The sequence below is a fragment of the Condylura cristata genome, unplaced genomic scaffold (genome assembly GCF_000260355.1).
Source record: "Condylura cristata isolate star-nosed mole 26May11 unplaced genomic scaffold, ConCri1.0 scaffold00004, whole genome shotgun sequence".
Lineage (NCBI taxonomy): Eukaryota > Metazoa > Chordata > Mammalia > Eulipotyphla > Talpidae > Condylura > Condylura cristata.
The window spans coordinates 36,380,550-36,389,547 of NW_004567105.1; positions in this window are offsets into that span (position 1 = coordinate 36,380,550).

The following is an 8,998-nucleotide window of genomic DNA, read 5'->3' on the forward strand; positions in this document are numbered from 1 at the left end:
GAAATGCTGCTACCACTTTGGAAAACAAGGTGGGAGTTTCTCAGGAAGTCTGATGTACATCTACCCTATGGTCCAGCCACTCCACACCTCCGTATGTATATGTGACTTCATCAAAACTAGCACTAACCCACTGCCACCAACAAACGAGTGGAGAAGCTGCTTGTAGTATGTGCATACAGTGGACTATTACTCAGCAATGAAAAGGAGCAAACTATCAGCAGTTGCAATGACATAGACAAATCTCAAAGTACTCATTCGGAGACAGGTCCCCCCAAGCCACAAAATGGATGGAAGCAAACAAAAAATACAAATAACTTATGCTGACAAAAGACAGATTTGTTCTTGTCTGGAGAAGGGAGTTTGGGGAATGGGATGACAACCAGGCAGCAGGAAAGTCTTCAGAGGACAGATCCATTCATGACGGTGATTGTGGCGAAGGTTTTACAGGTAAGTAGTCAAGTCCACATTTCCCAAAATCGTGTACAAAATTGTGAAACACTGGAGAGCAATGATTTTTTTTTTCTTTTTTGCATAGAAGAATTGGATTGTAGGCCAGGGGTGCAGTGTGTGAGAGGATTCACCAGAGACAGAGTGCAGAGTGGGGAGCAGAACAGGAGGATCAACTAAAATACACTTCTGAGGGTGTATGGGAGGTGAGACTGGAGAGATCTGTTGTACCATGTGGGTCAGCTCCTGGCCGGGATTGAATTCAGGCTGCAGTGACTGGTGATAATCTGATAATGCGGAGACCTAAACGCAAGTGCCATCAGTGAGGCCCTATTTTTTAATTTTTTTTTACGATTTTATCTTTGCATAGAAAAACTAGAGTGTAGACCAGAGATGCAGGTTGTGAGAGGATTCACCGGAGAAAGAGTGGGGAGCACTACTGAAATCTACTGCTGAGGGGAGCAGTGGGTGAGGTAGGCGTGCTGTGTCATGTGGATCAGCCCTGCTGGAGATTGAACTCAGGCCGTGGGGTGACAATGAGACCTAGGCCACCAGGGTGGTTCCCGGTCCCATTAGTTAATTTAACCAAATTCTAAACTACAAAGCTCTTGGATATCAAGTCTTGATGGAAGTGGCTCCCACTTGAATCTGTTATTTTTGCCACCAGTGAAGTAGCTCCCCAGATCTTTTTTGGTAAATTAAGGGTTTCACTGAGTTTAATCATGAGAATTGACAAGATCACTCGATTATGCTAACTGAAATGTCAGCATTTAGGTTTAGTTTGGACTCACTGGTGCAAGAGAACTAAGACTTTTAACACATAAAATATGTGTCACCTAGTAAAGTAAAGCATATATTTTAGACACTAAAAATAAAGAAGCTGCCTTTTTACATGCAGGAATTAAGAGATTCCTCCTCCCGGAGGCCTCAGCAAGCCTCGACAGGTCACAGAAACTCACCCGCAGGGTGGATCTACGGGAGGGGAGGGTCCGGTCGGAGGTTGAGCGGGCTTCCAGCCCAGCCATTGGAGCTGCAAATTGCTCTCCTCTGGGAACGAGGTGCAGTTCCCGAGGGGGTAGGGCAGGGCCAGAGGGTGGGGGTGGAGTGGGGTGGAGAAATTCTAGCGGGAGGATCAGAGGCTGCAGTAGGGCCTAAAATCATTTGCACACCTGGGCCACCCCACCAACCTGTTCTGTGGTGTGACTTCTCCATCTAAGTCTCCTGTCGGGCAGGCGTCAGCAAACCTTTACCTGCATTCTGCAGCAGCAAAGGGAGGTTCAGTTGAACACTGGCCCTTTGAAGAAAAGGGGAAGAGGGCCAGTGGGGAAGTGAAGAGCCCTGGTCTGGGACTGCCTGTGACTTTGCATCAAGCTGTCACCTCCTCAGCAGAAAGCAGAGGCAACACACACGCACGCCCCACGAGAATGTGAACCCCAAAAGGTCGTGCTGTCCACCGAGTGTCCAGTGACTGCCAGGGGTGATTTATTATCATGAAACAAGCCGGAGGAAACTACTGGGGCCTGCGGGGAGGGGGAAAGAGGAGTGTCATGAGCAGGGGAAAGGGGTTAGGCTGAACCCACCAGATTTCTCCATCCCTGGCCCCACAGGCCTATGACTTCCAGCAACCCCATGTTACAGGGCAACCCCAATGTGAAGTGCAGTGTCCTGAATGTGGGGCTCATTCAGAACATCCGCTCCCCCCAACATGCCCATGGCCCCTCGTCCTGGGTCCTGAACTTCCATATCTCCCCCTCTGAAGCCATGGATTGAGCCCCCCACTCCCCCATATCCAGACAGTTCTGTCTCAGAGCCAAAAGTGTCTGGGCAGGGAGAGCCACCCGGAGGAAATTGCATTTGCCGAGGGCTACAGCTGGGGGAGAATGAGAGCAACTGTCATGTGCTTCCCCCCAAATTAACATGAACTTTTTCTTTTCCTTTATTTATTTTTAAATATTTGTCATTGTTGTCATTTCTGGACAGTATTTGATTTCTTCCTCAGGTGTAGTCCCATAAATCTCCCCCCACCACAGCACCTTTGAACATCACCATGGAAAGCTGTGTGGAGGACCCTCAAATTATTAGACATGGAACATGAACTGTTTTAAATTGCTTTATGAGATCATGCACTTTAGAAACTGCCTCTTCCTGGGAGCTGGGAGTGCACTGATTTGTTTACTCTGCCAAGCCCTGATGGGGGTGGAGCACTGGTCCCTGAGGCCTAGAGCTGCAGTGGAGAGGGAGGTGTAAGAGGGCTCTGCCTCCAGAAGCCTTTGTTCCTAAACCCTGGCTGCTTCTCCTGGCCAGGTCCCTAGGACACTTTCCCAGAGTGGGATGAGGCACGTGCGTACTGCAGGACTTGGGCCCTGCAGCAGGCTGGAAATGTCCACTCCCCAACAAGCAGCCCCAAAGCAGGTATTACTGTTACAGGGCACCCCAGTGTGGACTGGGTTGCCTGTCTGTGGGTCCTCACCCAAACAAGCGCTTAAGATTCCATTGTGCTGCAGTACATCCTGCCCCCCCAACATTACCACTCTTATCTTCACTCCTCCATGTTTTTTGCTATCTTATAGAACAAAAGTGATCTTTCCTAAGGCATCTCATTGCAAAGTAATTGAGATTAGACTCACCGTTAGGATACCGCCAACCAAGCACGCCTTCCCAGATGACACTCAAGGGCTCAGAGTTGGGCGCTATTTGACCAGGAGTAAATGATACAAAACAAATGGAGATCCTGCACTCATCTTTAAGGACAGCAAGAAAAAGCAGAATCACAACTGACTTCTACCTACAGTCCTGGAAAAGGGGGATGGGTGAGTGGACCCTTGGAGGATACTTCTGTTACAGAGCAGGGAGAGAGGGGCACCACTGAACCCCCAAAGCTGCCTGCTCTAAACAGGTGCTGCCATCCGCCACACCAAGACAAGATGTAAGAGCTTTAATGGAAAGGGACTTTAATACAGTGAGTATACAACACAGGAGACAAAGAATATAACTTCTAAATCAAACACCTGAAGTGACCCATCCCCTCGTGGGCAAAAGTCCACCCAAAAGGGGTTGGCCCAAAGCAAGGCCTGAAAGCTGCCACAAGACTAAAGCACCTTCTGGCCGGGACCCATAGAAAAGGGTCAGAAATGGCCAGACAAGTCTGGGAGGAAAAAAGCAAAATCAAAATCAAGATAAACACTGCCACAGTCACCTCCCCACGGGTCTCTCGCCCACATCTCTTTCAACCAGCACGAGGCAAGAAACAAGCACAGTTTCTTCACGTGTCTCCCTCTGCTCCACATGGCTCCCTCAGTTCTCCTTCTGGCTCTCCATCCAGCTTCCTTCTTCTTCAGATTCCTTCTCTTTTCTTTTCTCTACTCAGCTCCACCCTCCTTCTGGGTGGGGCAGGGAACCTGGAACTTCCCCTCTTCCTGGGGGCCACCCTGTTACACTTCCAGAAGACCAGCTGAAATTCCCTGGATCCACTGGTTCCCTTCGGGGAGATGCCGGAGACTAGTTCTGGGAAGGAGTTGTCTGTGGAACTTTACAGCCCAAGATCCTTCATCACAGTCATCAGCACTTTCTTGTTTGGTTCAGATTTCCTGTGGATGCCTGGAGATTTCACACTTAGCTGCTGCTTCTTTTTTTTTTTTTTTTAAGATTTTTATTTTTGCATAGAACTGGGGTATAGGCCAGCTGTGCTGGGGTGAGGGGTGGGGGAAAGAGGATTCCCAAGAAACAGAGTGGGGAGCATAACAGGTGGAGCACTTGAAATCCACTGCTGAGGGGAGATGGACGAGGTTTACAGGCCAGGTGGGTCAGGTCCCTGGCCAGGGATCAAACTCAGGCCTTCACTGTTGCAGTGGTAGTGCTGAGACTTAACCTATAATCCATCAGGGAGGCTCCTCAACTTCTAACAGTTTAGTAATCTATGAATTTTTCTGACACTTTATTTCTCCTAATAGGTTTCAAAGAGCTGCTGCTTTTAAAGAAACTGGAAACTGGGGGAACCTAACTGGGGTGCTTGGGCTTCTCTAGCTGACCTGTCCATCCTTCTCTGGTAGGCTTTCCAGGTGCACACTCTGAGCATCCCCCACTCCTGAGGGCAGCCCCCTCATATCCACATCTCAGAACCTCTCTTCCATATGACTCCAGCCAGGACCCCAAAGGGAGCCACTGTAGGCCTGGGGGACCAGAGACCACATCCCCCACCTTTTGAGGGGGCCAGATAGCTGCTCACCATGTCACACTCCATTCTTCTGTCAGGCATATCAGTCAGGGATAGAAACCAACACCCAGTTCAGCACCTGCTGAATTCTAGGGCCTGTCACCTCAGGACTTAGCCCTTAGTATCATTCTTGGGGTCTTTGTCTCTAAGGCTCTGCTTCTGAGACACCTATGCACACCCGCTAAGTCAACAGGGAGTGACTGAAGGCAGCTACAAACCCAGGAAAATTGGGGTGGCTGTGAGCCAGGCCCCCCCCCCCCACACACACACATCCTCACACTCAAGAGCGAAGCTGACATGCACACAGTGCACGCTCGGGCACCCGCACGCACAGGTACGTGCATGCCGTGGGTGCGCGCACGCAGACTCCCACGCAAGGAGGAAGGGGTGAGTCACTTCTCTGTTCACATGCGCGCCCTCGGGCCACGCTCCTCGCTTTGCTCCAGGAAGGGCGCCCCTGGCCCCTCAGGACGCCACTCTGCACCCCTGAGTCCTGCCAGTGGCACTAAGATCCCCAATAAAAAAAGCAGAAGCCCCCACAGCAGAGTGCTGCCACGGCCTTTGCACTGCAGCCTTCTGGCTGCTTTCATTTTCCGGTGACTCAGCCCACAGGCCCTGACCTGTCTCACACGACCCTGCGAAGACCCAGGTGAGGGGCCCTTCTGCCGAGCCCCGGAGACAGCCCGCTTCCACCCACTCAGGACCTGACCTGCTATGCATGTGACCTACTGTGCGTGAGACCTGCTGTGCGTGTGGGCACGCCCACACTCATCCACACCGCACACACCACACCTCACATATTCACCCACACCTCACACCTCACACACTACACACACATCTTACACACCACATGCATCACACAACACACATTACAACACGTGTGTCACACATCATGCACACCACACAGACCACACACATCACACACACCACATTGTATATATGATGCCTACTATACACATTACACCATATATCTCACACACATTGCATCCACTACACACCATGTCATACACACAACACACAGTCATGCACCACAGACATACCACAACATACAAACACCACAGAACATATACACTCCACCAAACACACCACAAAACTATACATGCCACACACAACACATACTCCTGTGTCACACACATACCACGTCACATACAAAATACTACATACACACTACACAACATACCACAGCCCACACACACACACACCACACACATTGCCTACAGCCACACACCACACACACACCATGCTGCCAGTCTGTCCTTTGTGCCCAAGCAGGACAAATGAAAGGAGAGACACACCTTTGTTTACTCATGAAAAGCGCTTCTAAATCAGAGGCTGCTGTCCTCCGCCTTCTCCAGCTCCTCCTCACTTTTCTTCTAGGGTCCCCTGCTGCCATATTTTCTGCCCAGTGCTCACTGATGCCAAGAAAGCTCTGCCCACTGACTGTGCTCTAGACTATCGATGTGGAATGATTTAAGAACATGGAGTGCAGGGCAGAGATCTGTTACCCAGCTCCAGTTCTGCCACTAATGATGGTGACCCTGTCACCTGCCCCCCTACCCTTACCTGCCTATAGGTTCGGCTTGTAGGGTCCCCTCATCCCACCTGACACCCCACTCCCATCCGTGCCTATTTGTTCCGAGATTAGGTGGAATGCACCACGAATGTCACAGTGCTTGGTTTGACATGCAGGAGTTGTACATGTTCAATTATGACTCCCTGTTTGTGTATTTTTTTTTTTAAGATTTATTTGTGCATACAGAACTGGGGTATAGGCTAGAGGCTTAGGGGCGGCGAGAGGCTTCACCAGAGACAGAGTGGGGAGCAGAACAGGCAGATTGACGAAGTACACTGCTGAGGGGAGCAGCGGGCAGGTCAGGAGAGGTCTGCCACACCATGTGGTCACCTCCGGGGCAGGCGGGAATCGAACTCATGCGGAAGTGGCTTTAGCTTCTCAGTGCAGTGCTTTAACCTGCTGCACCACCAGGGAGGGACCCTGTTTGTGTATTTTAAAGGATATTAACAGTCCTTGTCATTTTGCCCCTGGTCACAGATAAAGCAAAAGAAGACTTTGATTTTCGGTAGACAGAGCACCACCCTAGTTATCTGGCTTGTCTTTCTGGCAGGGAATGGGGTAGGAGAAGTTGAGAGTGACGTTAGTTAGGGCCTCTGTTTTAGAGGTTTTTAATCTGAGGCTCTATCTCTGCTGTTCCAGGCTCCTGCAGTGGAAGCCAGCTACTCACATGCTGAGTGGCATGTCTGGACCTGCTGCTTACTCCCAGGTGGTAAGGTGTTTTCCTCTTTGCATTCAGCACTCTGCCTGGGTTTTGGACCTGTTGCAGATGAAAGGGAGAGCATGCAAATGCATTAGGTAAAGTGAGCAGACATCACGCAGGCATGCCCGCTCTTAGGACCACACATACCATTCAGTTCCCAGATCAGCATCCACTGTCTTTTCTCTGCCCAGGTTAGGCAGGGTGGGTAAGATGTTGCTATGGATTCAGTGGTCTTTCCATATCTGACAAGTTCATGGTCTGGTGTGTACTAGTATCTGACTTTAAGCATAAACAGGAGAGGGGGCACAAACATGTTGAGTTTGTTTTGGTGTTTAAATCAACTGTAGAAGTTTCCCTACCCACCAAAAATCCATTGCTGTAACATTTCATCTTTTTCTCAATGATGTGAAAAAATCAAGTTTAATCAAGAGCAGCTCAAAATTTGTATTCTGAGGTCCACATAGTACCTCCTTGCAAACATAAACAGGAAGGAGAAATATAAAAAGACATGTCTGACCATGGGAGAGCTAAGTTGGCATTTTGAATAAGTAAAGCCAATGCTTCCAATAATGCTCCACGGGCCATCAACTCCCAGCCAGTCTCTAGTGACGGTGGTGTCTGAACTTGTCTTCCACCAGAGCCTCCTACACATATTTGTCATTTACAATGATAAATACCAGTCACCGTACATAATAACTGGTAAGGCAATTACAGAAAGAAAAATAACGATGCCAGGGTTTGGCTGGATACTCAGACAAGACTATGCTATTTTTTAGCTGTGGAGACCTCCACGGCCCCTTTTTGCTCAAGCTCATGGCAAAAATCAACCGTAAGGGCCTCCCTGGCTAAAGACACAGCGTTATCAGGCTATTGCCAGACACTGCAGCCTTAGTTTGATCCCTGACCAGGGAGCGACCCACATGGCACAGCAGATCTTTCCTGTCCTGCCCGCTGTTCATCAGCAGTGTATTTCAGTAGTTTTGCCAGTTCTGTTCCCTGGTGAATCCTTTCACAAACACCCCACCCCCACCCCCGCACCACTGGCCTACAACCCAGTTCTTGTACGCATAAATAAATCTTTAAAAAAAAAAAGAATAGTAACCTAACTCCTAAGAGACCGGTGTGCCTGCTAGCTGCCAAAGAGCAGTTTCACAGTAAGAAATAGGATGCCAGTAGGGCCAGCTGGTCAGCACAGTCACCCTGGGGGAACAGTGGTGGAACAATATTATCAGAAAGGCCCAGGTTACCCCAGGGCGATAGAACACAGAGACTTGGACTTATAAATTGAGGCACTTTAATTGGAATATCAACCTGGTTAATTAAGGGCAGGAAGTAAAAATTCAGGTTATCAAACAGTAGGTACAATGTAACGTTAGCTTTTTTACAGCCAAAATACCTAGAAAAAACATACATCATGATGATGACAGCAGTTATAGTATCTGGATAAGCCATGCAATTTTTATTTTTACTTTTCTTATCTCCAATTTAAAAATTTTCCCCCCAAATCATGAATGATTTTTTTTTTAAGATTTTTTTTTTTTTTTTTTTTTTTGCATAGAAGAACTGGGGTGCAGGCCAGAGGTCTGGGACAGGTGGTGAGAGGATTCACCAGAGAGAGTAGGGAGCAGAGCAGGCAGATCTACTGAAATCTTCTGCAGAGGGGAGCAGCAGGCAAGACAAGAGCATCTGTTGCACCATGTGGGTCAGCCTCCTGGCAGGAGATTGAACCTGGAGGTGAGGGCACTAAGACTTAACCTCTCGACCACCAGGGAGGCTCCATAGTTCCCTTTCAGGAAAGAAAATAAGGAATACATTATGTTCTGACAGAATTCTTTGTTAAATAAGTCAGGAAAAACTATGTGGAAGGCCATGCCGTCATTCCCAATCATGCTATAGAAGGAGACATAACAGTTAATATTGATGAGGTGTCTGCTGTGGGTTAGGTACTGTTCTAAATGCTTTACATGTCTGAACTCATTAAATCTTGATAGAGACTTCAGGGTAGATGAGAAATCTGAGGCAGAGAAACCTGCTCACGGTCACATAGCTGATCCCAAGCTCAGTT